Source organism: Vulpes vulpes, chromosome 8 (assembly GCF_048418805.1).
Source record: "Vulpes vulpes isolate BD-2025 chromosome 8, VulVul3, whole genome shotgun sequence".
Lineage (NCBI taxonomy): Eukaryota > Metazoa > Chordata > Mammalia > Carnivora > Canidae > Vulpes > Vulpes vulpes.
The window spans coordinates 26,678,740-26,688,033 of record NC_132787.1 but is presented as its reverse complement, the minus strand read 5'-3'; the positions used below and the strand labels follow the sequence as shown (position 1 = coordinate 26,688,033).

Genomic DNA, 9,294 nt, shown 5'->3' with positions numbered 1-9,294 from the left:
AACTTAGACCCCAGGCCAGCTTCTTGGTCCTCAAAAATTAGAACTAAATTGAGAGAATTCCTGACACCCTCATTGAACGAATAGATATTAATGACCAAGAGGCAGCATGGGTAGGCAATTTTGTGAAGCCTTGTACCAATATGTGCTACTACTGAGAAGTTAGCTGTTATAAGTCATAGGGAGATGCATATTGCATGCTTTTATGCATGTTTGAGATCAGTTTCCTTAGTACCTAATGCCATTGTTCCCCCACAGGAAGCCAGAAGAAAGAAGTACCATGCATATCATAGGAGAGAATTCCAAGAAAAAAAGGAATGGTATGTTGAGTCTTAGGCCACAAAACGCGGAACTGAAATTCAGAAGAGTATCCATTGGAGCTAGTAATTAGGTCAATGACATTCTCAGCAGGAGAGAATTCAGTATGCTGCTGGGAAGAGACGCCAGTATCCCAGTGATTGTGAGGTCAGGAAGTAGAAGCTGAGGGTAGGTTATGTTTACAAGGAGCTTGACCAAGAAAAGGGAAGGAGAGAGAAGAATTAGGGCTCTTGAAGGATTTGGGATAGGTAATGAAAGGGTTTTTTAGATAGGGCAGATCTGCATGTGTTTAAAAGCTGTAAAAAGAGATTCATTTTGGGCTAAGTCCATATGTGGATAAATAGAGGCCAGCTAAGGACAGGCCATGAGGTGAGTGCAAGAACTAGGAAGCAGCCAGTAGGGTGAGGGATGGGTAGGGCTGGCCTCTGGGCTGCAGAACAGAGGAAAGAGTCCTCTGAGACGAGAGAAAATCAAATGCAGGCAGATTTTTCAACTTTAATGAATCTAAAGGAGACTCCTGGTTTAAGGCAGTAAGATAAAAACAGAGTAAATAAAGCAGTCATGAAAAGCACTGAAGCAAGCTGTAGGAAGTAGATCCTGGAGAAATTGCCTAGGCATTGGGAACATAGCCGCTCTTGTAGAGCTTCTGTCGCACTGCAGAGAGGGAACAATTAAGGGTGCCAATCTGACTGGGTAAATAAAGATGTTGATACTGGAGAAAGAGTCTGTAACAGATAAAACAAGGTCCCTGAGGACATGAGGTTGGTTGGCATCCTGATCGCAGGTTGAGTAAATAATTTTGTTAACATCATGCAAACCATACATGAGATTCTGAGCCAAGAAGGAAAGTTGGCTTGAAGGTATTTTGTATGGGCATAGATACCTGGACCTAGGGGGGAAATTCTGTTTGCTTCTAGTGTCTGAGGGAAAACATACATATGTGTATTTAAAAGTTTGCATATTGTGTGTTTTAACAATCTTCAGTGTTCTTAAACTTTCCAAATACTATGGCCAAACAGACATCGTAAAATATTTGTGTTTAAATAGCCTTTAGTAGTTTTTACATGGTTATTATTCTTTCCAACTGAAAAGATATTTCTTAGCCTAGTTTCCTCAGTACCAGTCCTCCAAAGTGCTCCTCTTAATTTCCATTTAATGAAAATCTCTACATTTATGGGCTTGTATTTTCTTTGGATTTAAGTTAATCCTTCAAGAGAAGCGTTAACTCTCTCAAGCTACTGGAACTCTGCTTTCTGGAACCGTTATGTTTACTATTGGAGAGTGACTTTGGCACCAAGGAAGACTTGGCTCAATACATTTTTTCAACAAAATTACTAATATAATAAATTTTGAATCAGAATATTTGAAATAAAAATATAGATTTAGTAAATGATTCACTATTTAAAGACAGGATAACTATGTTCATGATTTATATTTTATTATTTGCAAGAGCTTTATTGTGCCTGTTCATAGTCACTGGTTCCATGAAATCCAGTTTTATTTGACATCAAAATCTAGTATAATGATGAAACTACCTGGTTTGCTGAAATGAAATATCTAGATTCAGAAAGAAAATAACTGAGCAGGGAGGACAAAACTCACACTAAGGATCATTTTCTTTTCATGTCCTTTTTGGATTAGAAATACTTTTAAAAAGGAACAAACTTTTTCTTAGAAACTAACTTGAGAGTTAGTTTCTAAGAAGCAACACAATGCAATAGTGTCATTTGCATTGAATAGCTGGTTATTAGATGCTCATGTACTTCAAGTGTTGGTTTTTGGGAAATAGTAACTTATTAGGTGAAGCTAATAGTGTAAAATAGTTAATCAGACTTTGAAATTAGCACTCCAAAAGCACAAAGGTTTAGTCAAAAAAATTTTTTGAAACTTCTAAATGTCTCCCATATTTACCAATGCTGTTCTACTTTTTGTCTCTCAAGAGTTGCATAACGGGTTTTCCTTACTTTGTAAACTTTGACATACACATGTATAGACAATATATTATATATTTATTTTATTCTCTTTCCAAATGTATTTTTATTACTTGAAGTTTAAATTAAACATCTGAAAGAGATAAATAGTTTATGATTTGGATTTTGAAAAAAAAAATGCTGCTCTTTGACTTTTTGACATTTGCTAATTACACTGATAACTTGGAGAGTGAGTGGAGCATTCCTATTTTATTCATTCACGTAATGGATGATATCTGATTTATGTTTCATGCTAGATCAAAATTCCAGAATCTTACACTGATTCCCACATATATCATATCAATATCAATATAATCACACTGTCTTATAATAATAACAATAAAAGAATCATTTGTAAGGACATTTTAGAAAACCAACAAGCTATAAAATCTATTTGATTGAGAGGCACCTTGGTACCTCAGTCAGTTAAACGTCTAATTCTTGATTTCAGCTCAGGTCATGATCTCAAGGTTCTGGGATTGGGCCCCATGTGGGGCTCTGTGCTTAGCTGGGAGTCTGCTTGAGGATTCTCTCCCTCTTCCTTTGCCCCTCCCCCAACTCACTCTCTCTAAAATAAATACATCTTTAAATAAATCTATTTAATTGAAGCACACTGTGAACTATGTTTATCATGCCACTGAATTAACCAAAGTGCCAAAAATTTATAGATTAAGAACTGCTAGGCCCGATTCTCTATTTCCAGTCAGAATGAAACTAAGAATATGCTTTTACAGATGTGAAGTGCACAAGAACTCACTCTCTCCCTCTCCCTTATCCTCTTCTCCATTTATCTCCAAGCAGAAAATTATCTAGTGGGCACTAGTCATCTATGTAGCTGTTTAGAGAAAGACGCCTATTGACTTCAAAAGGATCAGAGGTAAAACCTTCCTCTGGAGGAGAGAAACACCAAACATGTAAAGGGGGTAAACTCTATCTGGATGGACTTACTGTCTCAGTCAACAATTTCAATGACCAATTTGGTATCTATTATACATTTAACTCTGTGCCAAGTATCGCAGTGTATGTAAGAATTATAAGCTAATTTACTGACCATATTTTGCTATTTATTTGGACAGATAAATGTGATAGGATGATGTGCAAATAAATGATATATTTCCCATTCTTCTCCTTCTCATTTGTATACTTTGGACCTGTGATGCACCTCATTCTAGCTAGATAGACACTGTCCAAAAAGAGGCTCTCACTGAGGAGCTGTAAGATGGTAAAATATTGGGAGAAGTGATTGTGCAGACACAGCTGTCTACCCTACCACCGTACAAGCTAAGATTGCTAAACTACGCAGGAGGAGAGAATTGGTGAGGAAAGGAGAACCGGAGGTCTTAGAAAAAATTGACAAAAGGACTATTATGATATATCTTATTAAACTTAGGAATGTAAATCTGAGAGTAGAGAGGTTGAATGCCTCTGTCTAGTGGCACATTGGGAAGTAGTATCATCACAGATGTGTCTTTGCCATGTAAATGCCAATAATAGTGAAGAGGGCTGTTTGGAGAATCTCAATGGCAGGGTGGACTAAAGATAGCTGGGTAAGGGAGGCAGTTCTGATCTCACCTGGGGTTAGCTCTGCAACACCAGTCATCAGGTGGCTTGATTGGGGAGGAGAGGGTGTCTAAGGTCGCCTCGATCACATGTCTGGAGACTTAGTGTTGGCCATTGCCCATGATCAATGATCAGTGAAATCTCTCATCTTTCAGTAGTTGCTTCCAGGTTGCCTCAAAAGGCAGGGTTATTTTCCAAGAGTGTGAAGGAAACGCTAAAAGCCTTCTTGAGAATTAGGCCCTGGAACTCATACAACACCACTTCTATTACATTTTATGAGTCAAAGCAAGTCAAAAGGTGAGAGCTTAGCTTCAAGGAGTGGAAAATATGTTCCACTATTTAATGGGAGGAACTGCAAAGTATTTGTGGTCATATTTAATCTACCACAGTCCACATTCTGGCTACAATTATTTACATTATTTGATATGCAAAATCTGCTCATCTCTTTGGAATGTTGAGACCTGTGCTATGCAACGCATTGGGCATATGCCATATGTGGCTATTGAACAATTAAAATGTGGTGGGTACAAACTGAGATGTGCTATTGTTTAAAATACACACAGAAGGGGCACCTAGGTGCTTCAATCAGTTGAGCGACTGATTCTTGATTTCGGCTCAGGTGATGATCTTATGTGGGATCGAGCCTTGCCTCAGGCTCCCACTCTGTGGGGAATCTGCTTGAGATTCTCTCCCTCAGCCCTTCCCCTCACTTGTGCTCTCTTGTGTGATCTATCTCTCTCACAAATAAATAAGTAAACCTTTTAAAAAAATACACACGGGATTTCACAGACTTAGAAAGAACATAAAATATCTCTGTGATATTTTTTCCAGTTTCATGAAGATTTAATTGACATATGACGCTTTGGATGTTTGAGGTGTACCACATGATGATTTTGTAAATGTATATATTGTGAAATGATTACCACAGTAAGGTTAGTTAACACATCCATCACCTCCTATAGTTACCATTTGTGTGTCTGTGACTGTGCTTGTATGTGTTCAGAACCTCTAAGATCTCTTTCAGCAAATTTCAATTATACAATGTAGGAATGTTAACTATAGTTACCATGCTGTTCATTACATCCCCAGAACTTATTCATCTTGTAACTGGAAGTTTGTACCCTGTGGCCACCTTGACCCATTTCTCCCTACTCCACTCCTCCAAGCCTACTTTGGGCAGCCACAGTTCTGTTGTTTCAGTGTTTTATTCCATAAAGAAGTGAGATCATACAGTATTTGTCTTGGTCTGAGTTATTTAATGTAGCATAATGTCCTCAAGGTATATCCATAGTATTGGAAATGGCAGGATTTCCTTCCTTTTTATGGCTGAGTAATATCCCATACATACACACTCACACCACATTTTCTTTATTTATTCATGTGCTGATGAGCACTTAGGTGATTCTTACATCTTGGCTATTGTAAATAATGCTGTGAGGGGCATGGGGTGCAGGTATCTTTTCAAAACAGCATTTTTGCTTCCTTCAGATATACACCCAGAAGTGGGATTGCTGGATCATATGGTAGTTCTATTTTTTTCTTTTTTTTTTTTTTAGGAACTTCCATTCTGTTTTCCACAGTGGCTATGCCAGTTTACATTCCCATCAGCAGTGCACTTTTTTCCATATCCTTGCCAGCACTTATGTCTTATCTGTTGACAAGAGCCATTTTAACAGGGGTGAGAGGATATTGCATGGTTTTGATTTGCATTTCTGTAATGATTAGTCATGTTAAGCATATTTTCAAGTGCCTGTTGGGCATTTAAATATCTTCTTTGGAAAATTGTTCAAGCCCTTTGCCCATTTTTAAGTTATTTGTTTTTATATTTTTGCTATTGAGTTGAATCCTTTATATATTTGGATATTAACCCCTTTTTGGATGTATAGTTTATGAATATTTTTCTCCCATTTCTTAGGTTGCCTTTTTGTTTTATTGATCATTTCTTTCACTTTGCAGAAACTTTTAGTTTGATGCAGCCCCACTTGCTTATTTTCTTTTGTTGCTTGTGCTTTTGGTGTCATGTCCAAAAAATTATTGGTAAGGCCAATGTCAAGGAACTTTCTTCTATGTTTTCTCCTATGAGTTTTGTGATTTCATGTCTTACATATAAGTTTTTATTCCATTAAAGTTAATTTTTGTGAGCAGTGTAAGATAGGGGTTCAGTCTCATTCTTTAGCATGTGAATATCTAGTTTTTCCCCCACCATTTATTGAAATTATCTTTTCTCCATTGTGTATTCTTGGCTCTCTTGTCAAATATTAGTTTATTTATCTCTTGTCAAATATTAGTATATATATATATATATATACATGGGTTTTTTTTCTGGGCTCTTCCATTGGTCTATATGTCCATTTTTGTGCTGATAACATACTGTTTTGATTTACTATAGCTTTGTAATATAGTTTGAAATCAGGAAGTGTGTTGCTTCCAGTATTGTTCCTCTTTCTCAGGATTGCTTTGGCTATTCTGAGCTTCATGTGGTTCCATGTGAATTTTAGAACTGTGTTTTTTCTTTATGTGAAAATATGCCATTGAAACCATAATGGAGATAGCATTGAATCTATACATGGCTTTGGTTCGTATGGATGTTTTAACAGTATATATTTTAACAAAGATTTATTTTTTTCTATTTGTGTCTTCCTCAATCTCTTTCATCAAAGTTTTATAGTTTTCAGTGTACAGATCTTTCACTTCCCTGCTTACATTTATTTCTATGTATTTTATTGTTTAGATGCTATTGTAAATGGGATTTTTTTCTTTCTTTTTCAGTAGTTTATTGTTAGTGTATAGACAGAACTGATTTTTGATTTTGAGTTCTGCAATGATACAGTTTTTTGGTGGAGTCTTTAGAATTATCCCTATCTCTTTCTGTTTGTATACATATTGAAAATTATATAATTCTCTCTATATTCTCATATATATGATGATGTCATCTGCAATAAGATGCTTTTGATTTTTTTTCTTTCAATTTTGGTGCCATTTATTTCTTTGCTTTGTCTAATTGCTCTGGCTAGGACTTCTAGTTCTACAGTGAATAGGAGTGGTGGAAGTAGGCACCTTGTCTCATTCCTGATATTAGAGGGAAAACTTTCAACCTTTCATCACTGAGTGTGATGTTAGCAATGGGCTTATCATATAGGACTTTTATTTTATTAAAATTTGTTCCTTCTATACCCAATTTGTTAAGATATTTGTCATGAATGGATATTGAATTCTGTCAATTGCTTTCCCTACATCATTTGAGATAATTATGTGATTTTTATTATTCATTCTGTTACTGTGATGTATCACATTTATTGATTTGCATATGTTAAACCATCCTTCTATTCCAGGTATGAATCCCACTTGATCATGGCATATGATCTTTTTAACGTGCTGTTGAATGTGATTTGATAGTTTGGGATTTTTTTGAGAATTTTTGCATCAATATTCACTAACAATATTGGTCTATAGTTTTCTCATAGTGTTCTTATATGGTTTGGAATCAGGGTATTAGTGTTGAATCATAAAATTAGTTTGGGAATGTTCCCTGCACCTCAACATTTTGGAAGAATTTGAGAAGAATTGGCATTAATTCTTCCTTAAATGTTTGGCTAAATTCACCACTGAAACCATCTGATTTTTTTTTAATTGGGAAGGCTTTGATTACTTATTTAATCTTCTTGTACACTATTGACCTGTTCAGATTTTCTGTTTCTTTCTGATTCATTGATAGGTTTTATCAAATTCCTATTTCTAGGAATTTGTCTATTTCTTCTAGGTTGTACACTTTGTTGGTGTACATAGTTGTTCATAGTAGCCTCTTATGATTCATTGTATTTCTGTGGTATCAGTTATAACATCTCCCCTTTCATTTATAATTTTATTTGAGTTTTGTCTCTTTCTTGACTAGTCTAGCTAAAGGTTTTTCAATTTGATTTCTCTTTTCAAAGAACCAATTCTTAGTTTTGTTAGTCTTTTTTATTGTTTTCCTATCCTCTATTTCAATAATCTCTGTTCTAATTTTATTATTTTCTTCTTTCTGCTAATTTTGTACTTTGTTCTTCTTTCTCTAGTTTCTTGAGATGTAAAATTAGGTCATTTATTCGAGAGCTTTCTTTTTTGTGTATGATGTGTATATATCTTTATTGGCATAGTCTTTCAGTTTTGACAATTTAATCATAATGTGCCTTGGTATAGCCCTTTTGGAGTTTCTTTTGGAATCCTTTGGGCCTCATGAATCTGGATGTCCGTCTCTCTCTCTCCCCAAGTTTGGGAAGTTTTCAGCTATTATTCCTTTAAATATACATTTTGTCCCTTTCTCTTCCTTTTCTCCTTCTGGAAGTCACATAATGCATATAGTGCTTTTTAAAATGGTATCCCAAAGGGGTATTGTAGGCTTTCTTCACTCTTTTTTTTTTTTCTTGTCTCTGGATAATTTTTTTAAAATATTTGATTTATTTATTCATGAAAGACACAGAGAGAGAGAGAGGGAGAGAGAGAGAGAGGCAGAGACACAGGCAGAGGGAGAAGCAGACTCCACACAGGGAGCTCGAAGTGGAACTCGATCCAGGGACCCCAAGACCATGCCCTGGACCAAAGGCAGGTGCCAAGCCTCCAAGCCACCCAGGGATACCCTCTCTGGATAATTTTAAATGACCTATTTTCTTGTTCATTATTTGTTTGTTCTTCTATTTGGTTGATTCTGCTGATGAAACTATCTTTTGAATTCTGTAGTTCAGCATTTGTATTCTTTGGCTCTAAGATTTTATTGTTTGTTTCGTGGCTCCTGTTTCTTTGTTGAGCTTCTTATTTTGTTCATGCATTTTTGTCTCCTAATTTTGTTTAGTTGTCTCTGTGTTCACTGAACTTCTTTAAGAGGATTGTTCTAAAGTCTTAGACATTTCATAGATCTGCATTTTTTAGGGTCTATTATTGGAGTTTTATTACTTTTCTTCGGTGGTGTCATGTTTATTTGATTCTTTGTGATCCTTGATTCTGTGCTTTGGTATCTGCATGTTTGAGTAAGTTGTCTCTTCTTCCAGACTTGACAAGTTCACGTTGGCAGGGGAAAACCTTCGCCAGTGAGCTCAGCTTGATTACTGAACAGGTTAGCTGGTACTATCCTTGGGCAGGTAGGGCTTGCTATTGGGGTTTTTATTTGGGTAAGGCGACTGCCCGTGTTCTGAGGTTGGGATGGAGGTGCAACTGACTGGACTCTGTGTTCAAGCAGTGCCAGTGGGTGGGCTCCCCTACTGGTCAAGGCTGCTATCTATTCTCTGCAATCAAGTGGGGCCACTAGGTGGACTCTGCAATTACTTCTGATCAGGTAAGGTCACAGCCTGTGTTCCCTGGCAGAGTGGTACCACTGGTTGGACTCCACAACTGGACAGGTTTACGGGCCACGCTTAACAATTTCTCCTGGTCAGATGGGTTTTCATGCTGTGCTTCCCTACCAAGATGGTGCTAC

The 9,294-nt window shown here is 36.5% G+C and overlaps 1 long non-coding RNA gene across 4 annotated transcripts in view; it reads left to right on the top strand.

The window, feature by feature from the left end:
- Positions 1-9,294, top strand: part of LOC112917240 (uncharacterized) — a 442,839-nt gene that overhangs the window by 373,160 nt on the left and 60,385 nt on the right. Inside the window, exon 1 of one of the 4 annotated variants that reach the window (XR_003234441.2) lies at positions 256-317. The exons of the other annotated variants lie outside the window; for them this stretch is intronic. This is a non-coding gene — a long non-coding RNA (uncharacterized lncRNA). Of the gene's footprint in view, positions 1-255; positions 318-9,294 lie in introns of those variants that run through there. 4 annotated transcript variants of the gene reach the window in all.